This window comes from Physella acuta, unplaced genomic scaffold, assembly GCF_028476545.2.
Source record: "Physella acuta isolate Inbredline_101_S28 unplaced genomic scaffold, ASM2847654v3 ptg002078l, whole genome shotgun sequence".
NCBI lineage: Eukaryota > Metazoa > Mollusca > Gastropoda > Physidae > Physella > Physella acuta.
The window spans coordinates 56151-61610 of NW_026733580.1; positions in this window are offsets into that span (position 1 = coordinate 56151).

Genomic DNA, 5460 nt, shown 5'->3' on the forward strand with positions numbered 1-5460 from the left:
ACTGGTTTTCTTAATGAACCCATCTTTCTATGTATGCCCTCAATTATTTGACTGGTTTTCTTAATGAACCCATCTTTCTATGTATGCCCTTAATAATTTGACTGGTTTTCTTAATGAGCCCATCTTCCTAGGTATGCCCTCAAAAAATAGACTAGTATTCTTAATAAACCTACTTTTCTAGCTATATCAAAAATAAATTAACTAGTAATCTTAATTTACCTACCTTTTTAGCTATAACCACTATGTCTGCTCTTAACACATCAATCTGGTAAATACAAATGGTATCTGCAGTGAGGTTAATGCAATTAATAATGAAACAGATTAGAATTGCATGGTTGGTATCTTTGAGGTACGATGGCAGTGCTTCAACTGTCAGCTTTTTAAACCAACAGTTGAAGCACTACCATCGTACCTCAAAGATACCAACCATGCAATTCTTACTTTAGAATCTCTCAAATTTACCAGTAATAAATCGAGATTAATGATCTAATTACACGTGGTGTCGTTGTACCCCTCAATACCCCACAAGGACAGTCTACTAGCGAATAACACTTCTTCATTATGAACCCCCATCCCTCTATTGACAGTAACACTAAAGTTAATCGAGTTAGTTCCCTTCTTTTGACAGTAACATTATGCTTAGGGTAACCGAGTTAGTTTTCAACTTGAACTCGTTCGAGTTTGATGGGCAGTTTTTTGACCAAATAAGTGGAGTAGCTATAGGAACTAAAATGGGTCCCAGTTATTTTCTACTTTTTAGTTCAATCAGAAAACGTGAGTTTTTAAAAACTTTTTTAATGATAATTATTTTCAACTTTTTAGTCTTTGTCTGTTTGTTTGCATTAAAATCTTGCTATCTATTTTATCTTTTCGCATTCACTTTTTTTGGGTAAACGAAGACAACTCGTAAAAATCACGTGCCTTGAACCCGTGTCGAGTGGGTTAGCAATCGTGTGCCCAACCACTCGACCATATCGTCTCCCCCATACTGGCCACCAGTTGTTCCGGTTGTTTGTACACAAACACCACGTGAACACTACTCAGTAAGCCAAAAAAGGGAGAGTACCGAACCTTGTTTTCATCAAATTACGATTACTGGGTTATGTCCCTTTTTCCCCGCGTTTTTTCGTACAAATATATAGCGGTCTAAAATGATCAATTAAATGTTTCCATGGATCAATTTAGTAATAATAACAATTGAATATTCTATTGTCATCGGAAACAAAGCTTCCCTGAAAATTTCAGCGCGCTAGCTAACTGGGAAGTGCTCGAAATTTCGATCGCAAGATTTGATTGGAGAACCAAACAAACAAACAGACGCGAAAGCAAGTTAAAGGAAACGTGGGAAAATCAATTTAACTGTGAGTCCCGTAACGTAGTTTGTGTTACCCTGTGTAGGCGATGCAACATCTATATATATAACTAGGCATGCTGCCCAGCTTCGCTTAGGCTTTCGAAAACATTGAGAATTTGAATGCTTAATTAATTCGCCCGAGGGTTGGTCTACGACCTCAGGGAGTTATGAAGAGGTTCCTCCGTGGACATTTTTTTTCGATTTATAGCTCATATAAGGTACCGGTCAGTCGAGGTCAGTTTTGACCCCCCTCATCGTAGACTTTTCGGCCAACCGGCCCCCGTGTTCTGCCGCACCAAGGCAAGATCATGCCAAATTTGAAGCGCCTGCGGCGCCGGGAAGTGCCCTATCGGACACCCGACAATCTAGATCTAGATTCCTAAAAGAATTTTTTTTTTTAAGTTTAGCCCGAGCATAATAAAAAAAAAAACATTAACCAAGTTGACTTGGAATGTCTCGAACCCGCACCACCTGCATGGTTTAATGTACACTAACATCTCCGCTATTTAGGCACCTTATAAAATACGTAGAATGAAACACGTATTTTAAAATCTTAACTTACGCGAATATGCCTATTCTTTCAAATTAATTTTTTATCCCAAATTAGCCAGTTCCAAACAAAGATTTTGTATAAAATAAATAAGTCTTGAAATAGTTTAGTCCTAATATAGAAATTTATTTTTGGAATTGATTTTAGAGAAGTTAGAGTCTAAATCTAGATCTTATCGTGTACGTCTAGATCTAGTTGTTGCGTAGATTAAGATTTAAATTTAGTCTAGATCTAGAATCTCTAGATCTAGAATCCAAATACATAAAATAAATTTTATGAGTTTAGGCCGGAAAAATTGTATTGTATTCATTTCATAGTGTACGTAGATCTAAATCAAATTTGAATGAAATAGTTCATTTCTTTTCATTCTAAACACGGCAGATGACGTCATTAGTTAATGTATAAGCAATAGTGACGTCACAGTTTTATGCGTTCTTTTTCACATAAATTAATGCTTTTCCGGTTGCATAAAAAATACTGTTTCTCTACATTCGAATACGCCTTTAATTTTTATTTTTCTTCTTTAACTAAAATTGTGGTTATACATTTAAAACATCTAACATATTATTTTCAACAAAAGTCCGTAAAAAGTTCTTCATATATCGCTGCCGATTGTGACGTGATGTCCGGCGAAAATATTTTGCGGACAGACAGAGAGAGAGAGAGAGAGAGAGAGAGATGTGCGAACGTAGGGATTTATATATTAGGATTCTCTTCTGGGAGACGTTAGAAAACAAGCTGCAAGCGCGCCTTGCAGTCCCTCCTCTTCCTCTCTATCGCTACCACCACCACCCCCCAAACCCCCTCACATGGTCTGGTGAGCGGTGTTCACTCTAAATGTTTACATTCGTAGCCGGGTTTGGTGACGGCTATTAGGGGCAGATAATTTAGTTTGAAACGATTTTAAACTTAGAGGAGGTAACTAAGAGGAGGCTGCTTTCACGTGGGAGGGGGGGTGGGAAGGGGGGGGGGGTTAGCGTTTTAAAGCAAATAGTTTCAGTGGCAGCATTGGTACTGTCGAATTCACAAATTATGAATTACTGAAAAGTAGAAAAAACAAAAACTAAATAGCGGCGTATGATACACCGCGGGCCGGATCGTATTTTCTATTGAACAAAAGGGGAACCGACTGTCTGCCGGGATCAACCAATACCCACGATCAATAAAACATGAAGTCTTTCTGTGGCTAATCCCTTTAAATAAGAGTGAACATACCATAAGTACTGACTTTGTGTAACCGCTGTTCGGTTTTTCTATAATTTAAATAAACCGGGAGCGATCTCCCCTAAACTTTCTCGAATCTAATATATAAAGCCCAATTCTGTATGTAACATGTAATAAGTTTGTTTGTCGTTGACATACGTTTATGGATTTAAGTGTTAGACTATTACCGTGCTCATAGTCTAAATTTATGAGTTAAAAAATTACTATTGAAAGTGTTGGGAAATAATTTTCATTTTTCAAACTGATAGTAATAATTGTCGGCATGTTCAATAAACACAATTTAAAAACAAAAATTCTAATTATGTCTGAAAATTATTTATATTTAGTCCTTTAGCACTTACTTCCCTTTGATAAATTAGGAAAACACAATTACTTCCCTTTATAAAACATTGCTTTAGTGGAAAAGAATTTACTTTTTATTACTTTGCTTTGGCGTTGGGAAAAAAATAATTACATAATTAGCGGGGATTGATCAAGTGCAAATGTTGCAGGTATTTTACGAATAAGCTTGGAGTATTATAATTGTTCATTTGCTTTGGTTTGGCACCTACGTTCGTTTAAGTGAGTGCAAAAGACTATGAATAAGTTGGGGTACTATAGTCGATTATTAAGCTGAAACTGGCGATTCTGACCCGGGCTAGACTGTGTTTTTGTTCTTTCTTTTTTCGTTTTCGTTTGTTGTTTTTTCTTTGGGTTTGTGTTTGTATTTGTGTTTGTGGTTGGTTTTGCGTTTGGATTTGGTTTGTTTTCGTTTGCTTTTTCGTTTGTGTTTTTTTCTTTGGGTTTGTGGTTGGTTTTGCGTTTGGATTTGGTTTGTTTTCGTTTGCTTTTTCGTTTGTTTTTTTCTTTGTGTTCGTATTGGTGTTTGTGGTTGTGGTTGGGTTTGTTGTTAGGTTTTTGTTTTCGTTTGCTTTTTTGTTTGTTTTTTCTTTGTGTTTGTATTGGTGTTTGTGATTGTGGTTGGGTTTGTTGTTAGGTTTTTGTTTTCGTTTGTATTTGTTATTGTGTTAGCGTTATGTTTGCGTTTTGTTGTTTTGGTTGGTTGTGGTTTGGGTGGGCAATGCCGGGTTTATGATGATTACTAAACACATAGGTAATGGTCTTTAACAGAAAGGTTTTTCACAGAAGCCAGAGCAGGGCCTGGCCGGGACGGCTAGTATTCTTATATAACTTGGAATATAGACATGCTTTTTAATTACTTAAACTTTTAAAAATAGAATAAAATCTCATAGAAAAAAGAATTGCGCACCAAGCGAACACCAAAACCAAAATGTGCAATGTAGTGCGCAATATTATTAGTACTTTATAAATTTACATGCGTTTTTTGAGAATTCGGAAATAGCGTAAATTAGTACTTCCGATCAACGGAAATTACTCAAAATTTGACAGACGGTAGAGAATTAGATCTTCTACTTAAATGTGAAATTTCATTTATCTATCTGAAATAGTACTCAAGTTATAGGCTTGGTCAAGGCGGTAAAGCTCGTGGTTGCTAAACTGAAAAGTCTCGAGTTCGAACCCTCGGGCAGATGAGGCTCGTTAGCTGGGGACAGACAACTCCAAAATCAAACAACTGCTGCCTTGTAGCTTGTTCTTGGTTGGACAAAGGCTATGGAAGCAAATCCAAAAAGAAAAGCAGGCTGAATCGGAGTCAATGGCCTCAATGGCGCATAACCAGTTGACACGTAACGCTTAATTTTTTTTGGAGGCGTGGTCGAGTCGGCAAAAAGCTCATGGTTGATAAATTCGAACAAAGTCTCGAGTTCAAACCCACTGGCAGATAAATCTCGATGACCTTCAACACTAATAATTAAGAACGAAGAATAAGAAGAAGATAGGCTTTTAAAAAATTCAAAGTAAAAAAGTACCACTTATGATTATCGGATATCGCCCAAATGTTAATACCAATCTACGATTTTGATAAAATACTTATATTTGAAATTTCATCAACCTAGCTGTAACGGCACTCAAGTTATCGTGTTTACAGACACACAGACACACACACAGACACAAACACATACACACAGACATACGGACAAAATAGCAAAATTATGTTTTTCCATATCAGTGAGGTGTAAAACGTCGAGATTTGCAAAAATCTCGATTTTTTTTTGCACAATTACAAGACTTTCTCTATACTTCGTGTATAAGAGAAAGTAAAAAGGATAGACGGCAAAGTAATTCAGTACTGTAAGTTATAATTATTAATTAGCGTTCTGTAATTCACTACTCATTACCAGCCGTTAGATAATTAAAAACAAACAAGGCGAGGTCAGCACTGTGCTCAACCAACTTTACTTTCATAACTCGATTCAGAGCTGGGTGGACGCAT